This window comes from Bos taurus, chromosome 13 (genome assembly GCF_002263795.3).
Source record: "Bos taurus isolate L1 Dominette 01449 registration number 42190680 breed Hereford chromosome 13, ARS-UCD2.0, whole genome shotgun sequence".
Lineage (NCBI taxonomy): Eukaryota > Metazoa > Chordata > Mammalia > Artiodactyla > Bovidae > Bos > Bos taurus.
In genome coordinates this window covers 56023838-56040252 of record NC_037340.1, presented here as the reverse complement: position 1 = coordinate 56040252, position 16415 = coordinate 56023838, and the positions used below count along the sequence as shown (strand labels likewise).

The following is a 16415-nucleotide window of genomic DNA, read 5'->3' as shown; positions in this document are numbered from 1 at the left end:
TTAAATTGAGAATTTTATATGGTTATGTTTTATCTGGTCTCTTAGAAAATCAGTTATACTTCTATTTAAAATTCTTTCAAAGATATTTAAAGGATTTACCATATATGTACTTAACTAATCTATATCCACCTTCACGTAACACTGTACTATATATATCTTCTAATACAAAATTCCCAATTTTCCCCTCACACACCTCATAGGACTGCTGTTATTTATTTCACTATCCATATGCTGTGATCACCCAATATTTTTGTTACTAGTATTAATTTAACGTTTAATTTAAATGCAGTTTTCTGCTAGGTCAATTTAGTATAAGAAATATTTTATCTTCATTTATATTTTCTCTGAAGTTCTTCCATTCAGTATGTAATCTGAGTTTTGATTCTGTATGAGTTTCTTTTTCCTGAAGGATTTCTTCTACCATTTCAAGTAGGGAAGGTCTGTTGGCAATGAATTCCCATCGTTTTTGTTTTTCTGAGAAAGTGTTTCTACTTCCCTTTTGAAGGATAATTTTGCTGGATATAGAATTCTAGGTGTGTAGGTGTTTTCTGTCAACCTTTAAACTACTTCATGACATTCTTATTTCTTACATGCTCTCTCATGAGAAATCCACTGTAAAATCTATCCTTACTCCTCTAGGGAGTAAAACCATTTTCCTTTGCTTCTTTAGGTTTTCTCCTTACTTTCGATTTTCTACCATTTGAATTCATTATGCATAGGTGCATTCTGGAGTGGGTAGCCCTTCCCTTCTCCAAGGGATCTTCCCAACCCAGGGATCAGACCCAGGTCTCTTGCATTGCAGGTGGATTCTCTACCAGCTGAGCTACCAGGGAAGCCAAAGAATACTGGAGTATGTAGCTTATCCCTTCTCCAGCGGATCTTCCCAATCCAAGAATTGAACCAGGGTCTACTGCATTGCCAGCAGATTCTTTACCAGCTGAGCTACAAGGTAAGCCCCCATGCATAGGTGTATATTTGTTGATAATTACTGTGCTTGGTGTTGTCTGAGCTTTCTGGATCTGTTTTGGTATCCTGTAATTTATTTTGGAAATTTCTCAATTATTAGTACTTCAGCATTTCTTCTGATCAGTTCTCACTTTCTTCTCCTTGTGGTTTTTCAAATATTCACATTTATACCTTTTGAAATTATTCCAGTGATCTTAGCTATTCCATCTAAGTCCGGGAAGTTTTCTTCTGACATGTCTTCAAGCTCACTGACTCCTTCCTCCACTTCTCCAGTCTGTTTCTGAGCCCTTCAAAGGCATTCTTTTTTTCTGTATTTTGGGGTTCTATCATTTTACTTAGAGATTTTTTTCAGTTTCCATCTCTCTGCTTACATTACCCGTCTATCACTGCATGTTGTCTATTTTGTCCAGCAGATCCCTTGACATATTAGGTATCACACATGTGTGTGTATGAGCTCAGTTGTGTCAGATTCTTTGTGACCCTATGGACTGTAGCCTGCCAGGCTCCTCTGTCCATGGAATTCTTCAGGCAAGAATACTTGGAAAAATAAAACATTTGGAAATGACACAAACTATCTATTCCCTTATTAGAGACTCACTCTAGATATTAGTCTCAGTTCAGTTCAGTTCAGTCGCTCAGTCATATCCAGCTCTTTGTGACCCCATGAACCGCAGCACGCCAGGCCTCCCTGTCCATCACCAGCTCACGGAGTCTACCCAAACCCATGTCTGTTGGGTGGTGATGCCATCCAACTATCTCATCATCTGTCATCCCCTTCTCCTCCTGCATTAACTGATTGAATGTTGAATTAATTTTAGAATTCTACATTAAAGAAACTAGTTCCAATCTGTCCAATAAAAAGATTCCTAAACTTATTTAAGGATAAAGCCATTTGTGAACATTTGTTAATACTACCTAAATCTTGCTTTCCCTGAGATATGCTTTGGTAAATAATACCATAATCTAAAATGTGTTTCTCTACTTACGTTATTCTTTTCTAGATTTCTTTAGACTATATATGTTTATTTTGATCATAGGTTTTAAACATTTGCTTGATAGTTATTATGAAATTCCCTATGTAATTTTCCAGGAGATCTTAGGTGTTCACTAAGCCTCTTATTTGTGTATTTTAGTTATTATTTTTAAAATCTTAGGTGCCCTAAAAAAAGTGTAGGACATCTTTACCTAGTCAGCATGTCTGGAGGCTCTAGTTCTCAGAGAAAACAAATGCCCATCAAATGACCCTTCATTCTTTCTTACACCAGAAAGCATCAGACACCTATGATGTGCCAAATAGAGTTGAATTCTCTGTTCCAGCAGAGGCAACAGAAAGTCTTTTCTCTGATGATGCTTATATTCCAAATATACACCTGTGAGGCACTGGCTCCTTCCTGAGAGGCACACAAACTTTTGCTGTTTCCTTATTTTAAGGCCTGTGAGTCATAATGAAGATATCAGGAGAAAGCTTAACAACCCTAATCTTTGCTTCCAACAAGTTGCATTTAAATTAGGGAAAACAAAATGTACACCTCAGAGCACTAATCCCATAGATTGTTAATGTATGTAATCCAAAGCCCGTTTGAAGATCAAACACTACATAGCACTTTGTATTTAAAGGAGTTAAACCTCCTTTCTTACTGAAGGCTCTCTTGCCTTCTTTCTTTTGCCGTTGAGTTGTGAGTGAGTCTGTGTGTGTGTGTGTGACTGGTGGGGCAGTCACAGAGTTTCCCAAACTTGTTTCTCAGGAAGCATCTCATGAATGTGGTGTTTCATAATTCACATTTGGGGGAGTGCTCTCCTATTCCCTATCTGCATAAGAAGCGCCAGTGTACCCAGATAAGACATTTGGAAGTATGCTGATTTTAGATGCCTAGAAACTAAGGAAGAAGAAAGGAATCTCAGTGGGAAAAATGTCAAAGTAAGAATTCTGATTCAAAGCTGGCAGATGCTTTTTACAGAGTCAAAAAAAAGTAAATCAGAAAGGGAAAATTCCAGCCCTCAAGCTGAAAACAAGCTGAAACAAATGAACATAATTTTATATCGAAGTAGTAACATAATAACACAGAGAAAAATTATTCCTTGTAATCTCTGAAAACAGCAACCTGAATCTAAATCCTTGGTGATTATAATTCTAAGGATAAAAAGAACTATAGAGAAACTGTAACATTCACTCGGTGTTGTTTTTTTTTAATAATAATTTTGATATCATAGTTTTGACACCATTTAATGTACCTTTTAGAATAAACAAGTAACTTAGTATTACTAGTGCAAACGTATACAAATATATATACATATATATGAAATTTAAAAAGACAAGAAAATAAATTCTGTGATGCTAAATTGAAATAGAAAATGAACACACACATCCTATTTCTCTCCAGTGAGAGGGTTTAGAAGCAGTATCTTGGGGCCAAAACTCAGATCTTGTTTTATAAATACCACTTCCATTAGAAGGCAGTAAGGTTCAAAGACATATTATCATGTGTCAAAAGCAATTCTATTGGTTAAATGTGGGATATTTGAGCTTCCCCTCAAACATATTTTTATTGCAAAATATAGAACATAAAATATGAGTCCATCAAGTTATTAAAATACAGAACAAAGTGCTAAGTTGCTTCAGTTGTATCTGACTGTTTGCAAGCCCATGGACTATAGCCCACAAGCCTCCTCTGTCCAAGGGATTCTCCAGGCAAAAATACTGGAGTGAGTTGCCACACCCTGCTCCAGGGGATCTTCCCAACCCAGGGACTGATCCCATGTATCCTGCATCTCCTGCATTGGCAGGCAGGTTCCTTACCATTGAGCCACCTGGGAAGGAGCACCAAGCCGTCAGCTCCCCCAGGACTGCTTTAGGTTCAGGGAGCCGTCTGGCTCAAGGTTATGCTCTAAGGGTGACAGGAGGGCTGAGTGGGGCGGGTCTGTAAAGGTCTAGGCACATCAGCCCAGTGGGAGCAGTTGGGCAGCTCCTAATTCTGAAGGACAGGGCTGGCCCCAAAGCCCCTCCACGTTAGACAAGGCTTCATCAACCTTTGCCCTGAGTGGTTTAACATCTTCCTCTGCCCACCCCTATCTGCCCCTTCCCTTTGCAGGTATCTATCTCCAAAGAGGATCCTGCACCCCAAAACCCATCTCAGCATTAGGTTGTGAGGACCCCAAATCATGACATGAAAAAAGAAAAAAAGAATGCTGCTATTCAAAGTGACAACTGCAACCACTCCTTACCTTGAAAATTGGAGCCTAATGGGAAAGAACTAAGCATTTACCCAGAACTAGTTTATCCTCAGTTAGTAAGAAAAACTCCTCTTTACAGAGAAGTGGCAGGAGCTAGATGAGGAAGCAATGGTGGAATTAGGGAACTTCGTATTTGCAGCACCCCCACCAACACCTCATTGACCCAGGAATGTCAGGATGCCTATGATAATTAGAAAGAAGCTTCTCAGGGAAAGGATTTTGCTCAGTTCCTAAGTACATGCCCAAACGTCCCCTGTTACTTGTGAACAAGGAATACACATTCACGTGGATAAACCTTGAGGCCACATGCTCAACCAAGTGGCGAAAGTTACCATGACTGTCAGGAGGACAGGCCTCTAGTCTACACTTCCTAATGGAAATCAGTAAGAAGTAAACAGCATCACCGTGAAGCATTCTTGTTGAAAAAACATTCAGTCTAAAGTTAATCAATACTTTACACCTAGCTGGTAAACTACAGGGAATCCAGGGATAAAGGATTAAGTGTCCCAACAAGAATGCAATCAAATATTCCACAATTTGGGACCTTCTATAAGCTATCTGACATCGTATCAGGAAAATCATTACTGAATAATGCAGTGAAGAGCTGGGGAGGGGAGCTTTAGAACAAAGGTGGGAAATTAAACAGATTCCAGTGTGTAAATGCTGACTGGTTCCTGAAAAGTGGAAAGCTGGCCTGCAACACCAACTCCCCATAAAGTTATAGCCATAGAACACCATGCTCACCATGCAGATACCTGCCAATGGTATGGTTTTCATCTTTATGGCCTCTTCTGTCCAGGGAAGTGGCTGGCATTAAAGATTTCTTTTTAAAATTAATTTATTTTTAATTGGAGGATAATTGCTTTACAATGTTGTGTTGGTTTCTGCCATACCTCAATATGAATCAGACACAGGTATACATAAGGCCCCTCCCTCTTGAACCTCCTTCCCACCTTCCACCCCATCCCACTCTTCTGGGTTGTCACAAAGCACTGGGTCGAACTCCCCAGGTCATACAGCAAATTCCTAATGTGTGTGTTTCAGTGCTAATCTCTCAATTTGTCCCACCCTCTCCTTCCCCCACTGTGTTCCCAAGTCTGTTCTCTATGCCTGTGTCTCTATTGCTTCCCTGCAAATAGGCTCATCAACACAATCTTTCAAGATTCCATGTATATGATATTTGTTTTTCTCTTTCTGACTTACTTCAGTCAGTATGATAGACTCTAGGTACATCCACCTCATTATAACTGATTCAAATGTGTTCCTTTAAATGGATGAGTAATATTCCATCGTATATATGTACTACAACTTCTATCCATTCATCTGTCCACAGACGTCTAAGTTGCTTCCACATCCTGGCTATCGTAAATAGTGCTGCAAAGAACATTGGTGTACATGTGTCCTTTAGAATTGTGGTTTTCTCAGGATATTTGCCCAGTAGAGGGATTGCTGTGTCAAATGGTAGTTTTATTGCTAGTTTTTTAAGATATTGAAATTACAGATTTCTTAATGGACGTTTGCCACCACAGCATGCCCAGTTCAGTCAGTTCAGTTCAGTTGTTCAGTCATGTCCAACTCTTTGTGACCCCATTGGACTGCAGCACACCAGGCCTCCCTGTCCATCGCCAACTTCTGGAGTTTACTCAAACTCATGTCCATTGAGTCGATGATGCCATCCAACCATCTCGTCCTCTGCTGTCCCCTTCTTCTCCTACCTTCAATCTTTCTCAGCATCAGGGTCTTTTCAAATGAGTCAGTTCTTTGCATCAGGTGGCCAAAGTACTGGAGTTTCAGCTTCAGCATCAGTCCTTAGTCCTGAATATTCCAGACTAATTTCCTTTAGGATGGACTGGTTGGATCTTCCTGCAGCCCAAGGGACTGTCAAATGTCTTCTCCAACACCACAGTTCAAAAGCATCAATTCTTCGGTGCTCAGTTTTCTTTATAGTCCAACTCTCTTATCCATACATGACTACTGGAAAAACAATAGCTTTGATTAGACAGACCTTTGTTGGCAAAGTAATATCTCTACTTTTTAATATGCTGTCTAGGGTGGTCATAACTTTTCTTCCAAGGAGTAAGTGTCTTTTAATTTCATGGCTGCAATCACCATCTGCAGTGATTTTGGAGCCAAAACAATAAAGTCTGTCACTTTTTTCAATGTTTCCCCATCTATTTGCCATGAAGTCATGGGATCAGAGGCCATGATCTTAGTTTTCTGAATGTTGAGCTTTAAGCAAACTTTTTCACTCTCCTCTTTCACTTTCATCAAGAGGCTCTTTAGTTATTCTTCATGTTCTGCCAGAAGGATGGTGTCATCTGCATATCTGAGATTATTGATATTTCTCCCAGAAATCTTGATTCCAGCTTGTGCTTCATTCAGCCAAACATTTCTCATGATGTACTCTGCATGTAAGTTAAATAAGCAGGGTGACAATATGTAGCCTTGACACACTCTTTTTCCTATTTGGAATCAGTCTGTTGTTCCATGTCCAGTTCTAACTGTTGCTTCCTGACCTGCATATAGATTTCTCAGGAGGCAGGTCAGGTGGTCTGGTATTCCCATCCCTTTAAGAATTTTCCACAGTTTGTTGTGATCCACACAGCCAAAGGCTTTGGCATAGTCAGTAAAGCAGAAATAGATGTTCTTCTGGAACTCTCTTACTTTTTCAATAATCCAACAGATGTAGTTTGCCTACTGAATCCTTTTTCCCCTTGGAGGGAAAAGAGATGTCTGTGTTCCTTTGCTAAACTGACCATCACACACTCACAATCCTTAGCTTTGGGAAAAGGGAGACACAAATCCAACCCCAAGGATGATGTCCACTCACACCTGGGCATGCTAGACTCACAGTAATTGAATGGGCTGGTCACATGACCTAACATGACCTGCTGCTGCTGCTAAGTCGCTTCAGTCATGTCCAACTCTGTGCGACCCCATAGGTGGCAGGCCACTAGGCTCCTCTGTCCCTAGGGAGCCCATTTTTTTTTTAACTGCTGGGGAAGAGTTTTTATAAAAATTTAGTAAATGTGAAGGCTGTTAGCCTGGAGCTGCTCTGACCATCTGCACCTCAACAAGAGGGTGTCCTGCCAGAGAAAAGTGCAGGAAGAGCCAGAGAAGGGGAAGACAAGAGAGGGACACCATTTGGGCTTCCAGATCCAACCATTTTTGCCACTAGATCCAACCATAACTGAAGGCGGTCCTCAGGACTTTCCAGAAAAAGGAGGCAGTAAATTCCCTACTTGGCTATAGCCTATTGGATTATGTTTCTTACTTGAGCAACTCTGACAGCACTGAATAGAATACATGTAACAGTTAAAAATATGAGCAAATTTAGGTGTAAGTGTGTGGGAATCTTTTTTAAAAACTTAGTAGGCAAAAAGATGTGATATTTTATTTTTAATTTTAATTATGAAACATTTCAAATAAGCATGAAAAGTACAGAAGATAATAGAGCAGATCACTCTTGCACCCACCTCAGAACAGACATTAACATTTTGTCCTATTTGCTTCCAGTAAATGCAAGGGAGGAAAGAGTATATGATGTCCTATCCATCCTGTCTCCTAGGCACCACGTCCTTTTCCCTCAAAGCAACCAGGATCAACAGTTCTCACCGTGTGCTCTCAGTTCAGTTCACACCATGTGCTCTCAGTTTAGTTCAGTTCAGTTGCTCAGTTGTGTCCGAGTCTTTGCGACCCCATGAATCACAGCACGCCAGGCCTCCCTGTCCATCACCAACTCCCGGAGTTGACTCAGACTCATGTCCATCGAGTCAGTGATGCCATCCAGCCATCTCATCCTCTGTCGTCTCCTTCTCCTCCTGCCCCCAATCCCTCCCAGCATCAGAGTCTTTTCCAATGAGTCAACTCTTCACATGAGGTGGCCAAAGTACTGGAGTTTCAGAGACATGCAAATGCAGACTCTAGGAATACATCTGCTCACAGATAATAGAGTTCACAAACACTGACTCATCTTTGGCTTTTCCCACCAAATATGCATTGGAGATTGTTTCATATCAGAATATATAGGGCTTCCCTATTCCTCTAAGAGCTGTGAAAGGTTCCATGGAAGCAGACCTATTGATTTATGTTTAGATCCTGTTCAATATTTCACCATAGTGCAGGATACCATGGATGACCTTGTGCGTAAGTCATTTCACACAGATGGAGCTCTGTTTTAGCCCACGTTTCTAGGAGTGAGGAATCCAAGTCAAAGGTTTTGTATAATTGTAATTTTGATAGATTTGCCAAGTGTCCAACATAGAGGTCATACCAATTTGTGCTCCCACTGGTAATATATGAAAGAATCTAATCCACAAATTCTGGTCAAGTTTGGGTTATCACATTTTTGCCAACAGAGCCACTTAAAAATGTCATTTCAAGGTTGTTTGAAGTTTGTATTTCATGTTGAGTATCATTTTATACATTTAAGAGCCACTTGTGTGTTTCATTTTCTGTGAACTCCCTGTATTGTGTGCCCATTTTTGCACTGTACTTCTTTTGTCAACTGAACAAAATTATGTATTGTTCTATCTGCCATTTTTCTCTCTCTTTCATTTTTTAAGAAATGGCCTTTAGTGATATAAATAGCAAGTATGTTCCACAATTTCCCACTTGTCTTTTTACTTTTCATAATTTTTATCATGCAGAATTTAAAAAAATTATTTTCATGTAGTCAAGTGTATCCATCTATTTTAAATTTTTGTGCCCTTTTAGAAAAGTTTGTGAGATGAATTGTATCCTCTTAAGCAGTACTTTGGCCACCTCACACAAAGAGTTGACTCATTGGAAAAGACTCTGATGCTGGGAGGGATTGGGGGCAGGAGAAGAAGGGGATGACAGAGGAGATGGCTGGATGGCCTCACTGACTTGATGGATGTGAGTCTGAGTGAATCCGGGAGTTGGTGATGGTCAGGGAGGCCTGGCGTGCTGCGATTCATGGGGTCGCAAAGAGTTGGACACGACTGAGCGACTGAACTGAACTGAACTGAACTGAAGCTTCATATGATGAAGGCTTGAGCCCCCAGAACTTCAGAATGGGGCTGTATTTGGGGGTGGGCATCTTCAAAAAGGTCATTAAGGTAAAATGGGGTGATATGAATGGTTTGGTATTTCATATGACTGGTGTGCTTATGAGAAGAGGAGATTAGGACCCAGAAAGACCCAGATGGAAGACCACGTGGAGATGCAGAGAGAAGATAGCCATCTGCAAGCTGAGGAGAGAAGCCTGGGAAGGAACTTGCCCTCGTGGTCCTCTGAGGAAACCAACCCTGCTGACCCCTTGATCGTGGACTTTCAGCATCCAGAAGGGGAGGAAAGAAGTGCCACTCAGTCTGTGGCCCTGCCTCGTGACAGCCAGGTTGACTTATATGAGGGAGGTTTCTCACAACAGGATGTCTTAAAAAGCAAAATGTCCCGTGTATCTTCTAGACTTGCAGATTATCTTATTGTTAATTTTTAAAGTGTATTTCTTCCCTTCCAAATCTTCTTCAGTGGATAAAGCCTGTCTCAGCAAATGGTACTTCTTCTCAAAGAAGGGCCGGGAGAGGAGATGCCAGCACTCATTGCAAATGAATCTCACTGAGTGCACAACTCCCAGCCCATCCTCACCATCTGCTCAGAGAGTACTGACCCCAGACAGGAGGCATGGGGACAGCAGCTACCATGAGCATCAGTTTGGCCCAAAAGAAAATAAAATGGGTTGGAGATCTGGTTGTTCAGTTTCACATCATAAAAATATGTCCATTAATGATCATCTCTCAGACATGGCAAAAGAAGTCTTCTTCAGAGTCTGTTCAGCAGCATGTGTGCAGCATCCCAGGGCCATGGACCATCCCCAGACCCACCCTGCAGGCCAAACACCAGTCATGATGCTCAATGACTTCTCATCACACCATATGCAAGTGGTCCCCAGGGAGAAAGCATGTTGGAAAAACTCAGCTTGAAGAGAATTGTGGAGACAGCCCCGGCTTATGTGGTACTGATTTGTTTTCTAATCAAGCTCCTGGGTTGAATATTTATTCACTTTGTCCTGCTCATAAACTCATCATGTAGCTCTTAAGCACAGGGAAATGTCCCTGTTCATTGAGAGTTGATACTGAAAGTATTTGATAAAAGAGCCAATTTGTTCTTTTTCCCATTGGATATAGATTTGAGCTCACAGGAAGTCACTGCTGAAGTAGCTGGTCATTCATCAAAGGGTTTAGATCTAATGGGCCTTTGAAGCGCTAGTGTAAACATGTGGGAATGACGTGATGAAGGAGCAGTGTTGCTTCAGAGTGCCATGGGGCTCTTAGGGCTATCAACGGTGTTTACGTCTTAAATAGTTCACAGGAAGTTCTTTCACCATCTCCCTTTGCTCCTCTCCCCACAGTTAGACCATAAGTAGGACCAGTCGGAATTGGACAAAGCATAGTTGTTGTGTTTGGTGTGCAGTGTTGCCGGAGCAGGGTGCAAGAAGACCTATTTCACTTTCTAGGCCAAATACTTGTGGTAAGATGGACAGGACTGTCCTCTGTGCACTGGCTACCCTAGCATCCTTCCTTGTGCCGACAGATCACTGGAGCACGATGATGTTTCTGGACTCATTTCAAATCTATCCTTCCAAGATGCTACAGGCACAAAAGTTATTAATTAACCTTGGGCACTAGAGGACTGATTCCACATGGCAAGACCTCTCTCTGGCTCACCACTGAATAGCCAGCATCTAACAGAGTTCCTAGCACAAAGTAGGACTCACTGTATCAGTATTTAATGAATAAAGGAACATTCTTTAAATGGTAGATTAAATGAAGGCTAACCCTCAAATTAGGGCAGCTAGAAAAAGCATCAGATCAGATCAGTCAGATCAGTCGCTCAGTCGTGTCCAACTCTTTGTGACCCCATGAATCGCAGCATGCCAGGCCTCCCTGTCCATCACCAACTCCCAGAGTTCACTCAGACTCACGTCCATCGAGTCAGCGATGCCATCCAGCCATCTCATCCTCTGTCATCCCCTTCTCCTCCTGCCCCCAATTCCTCCCAGCATCAGAGTCTTTTCCAATGAGTCGACTCTTCGCATGAGGTGGCCAAAGTACTGGAGTTTCAGCTTTAGCATCATTCCTTCCAAAGAAATCCCAGGGCTGATCTCCTTCAGAATGGACTGGTTGGATCTCCTTGCAGTCCAAGGGACTCTCAAGAGTCTTCTCCAACACCACAGTTCAAAAGCATCAATTCTTCAGCTCTCAGCCTTCTTCACAGTCCAATTCTCACATCCATACATGACCACAGGAAAAACCATAGCCTTGACTAGACGAAACTTTGTTGGCAAAGTAATGTCTCTGCTTTTGAATATGCTATCTAGGTTGGTCATAACTTTCCTTCCAAGGAGTAAGCGTCTTTTAATTTCATACAGCATATTAAAACATCTCTAAGAGGACAGCAGAAAGCTAACAGGATAGTGAGGAATTAGTGGGATAAGATGAAGGAAAGTCAGCTGAAGTTAAGAGCTGCTTTTTGTCTAAGTTCAACTGAAATAAGCTAGACATCAACTGGTCACTATAACCTTTGCAGATCTAATAGTCTCAGTTATTGAACTTGGATTGAGGTGATCCCAAACATAAAATGAATCAAACAGGACCTAAGTCATTTACAAACAATTGTAAATGTACAGTGTCTGGCACACAGTATAAAATTACCAGGCATCTTGAGATGGCAAGGCAGCATGTACAAAAGGCAGGAGACACAGAATATAGAAACAAATGCACAGCAGATCCAGAAATGAGAGTCACTGAATTAAAAAAAGAAAAAAAAAAACAACTAAGACTATCATGTTCAAGGAGTTAGAAGCCATTGAGAATTTCTACAAAGAACCTGCAAATTTTTAAAAAAGAGTCAATTGGAAATTACAGAAAAATGCTTAAAATTTTAGAAGAAGTCAATGAATGGAACATAGATTGGACACTGAAAGAATCAGAGAAGTGGGAGATGTCAATGTCAGTCGTGGTCATTGACTGACAAATCATGGGAAGAATAGAATCAGGTGGGAGACACTCTGGGGTGCTGAAAGGAAGAGCATGCATGCAATCAGGATCCCAGAAGAGTGGAGATAGGAAAGTGGAACGAAGCAACATTACATTGGCTGGGAACTTTTCAAAGCTAATAAAACACAAAACTGACAGATCTGAGAAGCTTTACTAACCCAAATATAGTCATTAAAAAAAAATTATACACTATGGTACACTATAGTATGGCTACCCAGTGGCTCAGTGGTAAAAGAATCTGCCTGCAATGCAAGAGACGTAAGAGATGTGGGTTCGATCCCTGGGTTGGGAAGATCCCCTGGAGGAGGGCATGGCAACCCACTCCAGTGTTCTTGCCTGGAGAATCTCCTGGACAGAGGAGCCCGTCAGGCTATAGTCCATGGGGTTGCATAAAGCCAGACACGGCTGAGTGACTAACACTTTCACTTTCATAGTTTATTTTGGAGCAGGAAATGGCAACCCACTCCAGTATTCTTGCCTGGAGAATCCTATACAGAGGAGCCTGGTAGGCTACATACAGTCCATGTGGTTGCAAAAAGTCAAATACAACTGAAGCAACTTAGCACACACACATAGAGCTTTGTCCACAGAACATCACCAGTGTGGACCAGCTAAATTATTTTCATTTTACTGATGCCATGTTAATATATTGTACTCTTCTTTTACTCTCAGTGACTGAGCAAGCTGGGAGTGGGTTCCAAACACTGAAGCTGGAAGACTAATTTGTTTCCTGGATGACAGTAGTAAAATACATCCTCAGCTCCTGTCTCCAGCCAATCTAATTTTGCACCATGGCTGGTGCCTCCCCTTGGGGTTGATTCGTATGTTAATCCCTTTATCCACTTTCACCAAAGGCTGTGTTCATGCTTGAATTACATGCCCTTACAATATTCTTTCATAAGGACTGTGCCATTTGTTTCTGCAGCTCGGGAGGGTTGTCTAAATCCATTTCCGCTGGGGTGGAGCCACTGGCTCCCAGATGCCCTACAATGTAGGTCCCTCCATATCATTTCTTTTCCAGCTTTAACTGTTTATTGTTTTGCAGCACCTCGATGTTAATCACTGAAATGCACAGACCAGCCTGGACAGAGCAGCCATCCTCTTTCACCTACGTCATTATTGTAGCAACAACTGCCAGAAAGAACTTGGACTTCTCAAAATCCTGGGATCACAGCTTTTTCTATCATTTCAGAGTGATTTTATTCACTGCTGTGAAGAAATCTTCCCTGTCGACAACTCAGACTTTCACTACTTGAACCTCAGTGATGAGGGAGAGAATTGCCCAGAATTGCAAGTTCCTGAAGAGCAAAGACACCTTCTAATAAAAACAGTCATGGCTTCCATGTACTCCCTCCTATGGGCTTCACTGTAGCCTGATGAGGTGGCTTTGTTATCATACTCAATCTGAAGATCAGAGAACTGAACCTTGAGGAGGTTGAATCATACTCTTTGTCAGTCAGTAAGAGATGGAGCTGGGATTGAAGCCCAGGACTATCTGACTTATACCTTATCCTCTTTATCACCATACAAAATAGTGTCCCGTAAGTTTCTCTAGGGTAATCTCCAGGACTGATGCTCAAATACTCTCTATGATGTTTCTGTCAAAAAAGTTGTTCCACCTCTACTGAAGCTATTATAATGATGACAGATTCATTATTTCCTGAAGCACATATTGCTTCATGGGCAAAGTGATCATTCTCCCAATGTGTTCCCTAGACCACTACAGATTCTTTGGCATATTAATACAGTTTCCTATAAAAAAAAACAGATATGCAAATATCTTTGAACAACACCAAATTAAACAAAGTTAGATGAATATCACCCCTCCACACCAATACAGGACTTTTCAGAGCCTTTAATATGCTAATGTGAGTTGTGACTCCTCAAGGACAGGCACTGCTCAGAATTTGCCAACAGTATTTCATGTGGCAGTTCTGAGACACAGTTCTGAGAGAGAACTGTGTTTGAGCGTCTCCTGTGGAAGTACCAGTCAGCAGTGGTCTGCTGCAGGGGCAGAGGCTTTGGGTGTAGCAGACCTGGGTATGGCATAAGCCCTCTTGGAGGAGGTTGCCATTAACCCCACCACAGAGCCACCAGAACTTACACAGGACTTGGGAAACAGACTCTTGGAGGGCACAAATAGAACTTTGTATGCACCAGGACCCAGGACACAGGAGCAGTGACCCCACAAGAGACTGACTCAGACTTGCCCGTGAGTATCCAGGAGTCTCCGGTGGAGGCTTGGGTCGATGGTGGCCTGCTGCAGGGCTGGGGGCACTGAGTGTAGCAGTGCATGCATAAGACTTTTGAAGGAGGTGGCCATTATCTTCATTACCTCCACCATAGTTTGTCCCAAAGTAAATAACAGGGAGGGAACACAGCCCCACCCATCAATAGAAAATTGGATTAAAAATTTACTGAGCATGGTCCCACCCATCAGAACAAGACCCAGTTTCCCCCTCAGTCAATCTCTCCCATCAGGAATCTTCCATAAGCCTCTCATCCTTCTCCATCAGAGGGCAGACAGACTGAAAATCACAATCACAGAAAACTAACCAATCTGATCACATGGACCACAGCCTTGTCTAACTCAGTGAAACCATGAGCCATGCCATGTAGGGCCACCCAAGATGAATGGGTCATGGTGGAAAGTTCTGACAAAACGTGGTCCATTGGGAAAGGGAATGGCAAACCACTTCAGTATTCTTGCCTTGAGAACCCCACGAACAGTATGAAAAGGCAAAAAGATAGGACACTGAAAGAAGAACTTCCCAGGTCAGTAGGTGCCCAATATACTACTGGAGATCAGTGGAAAAATAACTCCAGAAAGAATAAAGAGATGTTGCCAAAACAACAACAACAACCAGTTGTGGATGTGACTGGTAATGGAAGTAAAGTCTAATGCTATAAAGAGCAATATTGCATAGGAACCTGGAATGTTAGGTCCATGAATCAAGGTAAATTGGAAATGGTCAAACAGGAGATGGCAAGATTGAACATCAACATTTTAGGAATCAATGAACTAAAATGGACTGGAATGGGTGAATTTAACTCAGATGAATATTATATCTACTACTGTGGGCAAAAATCCCTTAGAAGAAATGGAGTAGCCCTCATAGTCAACAAAAGAGTCCAAAATGCAGTACTTGGAAGCAATCTCAAAAATGACAGAATGATCTCTGTTCATTTACAAGGCAAACCATTCAATATCACAGTAATCCAAGCCTATGCTCCAATCAGTAATGCTGAAGAAGCTGAAATTGAATGGTTCTATGAAGACCTACGAGACCTTCTAGAACTAACACCCAAAAAGATGTCCTTTTCATTATAGGGGACTGGAATGCAAAAGTAGGAAGTCAAGAAATACCTGGAGTAACAGACAAATTTGGCCTTGGAGAACAGAATGAAACAGGGCAAAGGCAAAAAGAGTTTTGCCAAGAGAACGTACTGGTCATAGCAAACACCCTCTTCCAACAACACAAAAGAAGACTCTACACATGGACATCACCAGATGGTCAATACCAAAATCAGATTGATTATATTCTTTGCAGCCAAAGATGGAGAAGCTCTATACTATAGCCAGCAAAAAATAAGACCAGGAGCTGACTGTGGCTCAGATCAAGAACTCCTTATTGCCAAATTCAAACTTAAAGAAAGTAGGGAAAACCACTAGACCATTCAGGTATGACCTAAATAAAATCCCTTACAATTATACAGTGGAGGTGAGAAATAGATTTAAGGGACTAGATCTGATAGACAAAGTGCCAGATGAACTATGGACAAAGGTTCGTGACATTGTACAGGAGGCAGGGATCAAGACCATCCCCAAGAAAAAGAAATGCAAAAAGGCAAAATGGCTGTCTGAGGAGGCCTTACAACTAGTTGTGAAAAGAAAAGAAGTGAACGGCAAAGGAGAAAAGGAAAGATATTTGAATGCAGTGTTCCAAAGAATAGCAAGGAGAGATAAGAATGTCTTCCTCAGTGATCAATGCAAAGAAATAGAGGAAAACAAAAGAATGGGAAAGAATAGAGATCTCTTCAAGAAAATTAGATACCTTGGTATCTTCAGATACCAAGAAAACATTTCAATGCAAAGAAGGGCACAATAAAGGACAGAAATGGTATGGACTTAACAGAAGCAGAAGATATTAAGAAGAGGTGGCAAGAATACACAGAAGAACTATTAAAAAAAAATAT

The 16415-nt window shown here is 41.4% G+C and overlaps 1 long non-coding RNA gene across 1 annotated transcript in view; it reads left to right on the top strand.

The window, feature by feature from the left end:
• Positions 1-13561, top strand: part of LOC132346935 (uncharacterized) — a 28293-nt gene extending 14732 nt beyond the window's left edge. Inside the window, exons 3-4 of the long non-coding RNA XR_009496949.1 lie at positions 803-949; positions 13264-13561. This is a non-coding gene — a long non-coding RNA (uncharacterized lncRNA). The remainder of the gene's footprint in view (positions 1-802; positions 950-13263) is intronic.
• The last annotated feature ends 2854 nt before the right edge of the window (positions 13562-16415 follow it).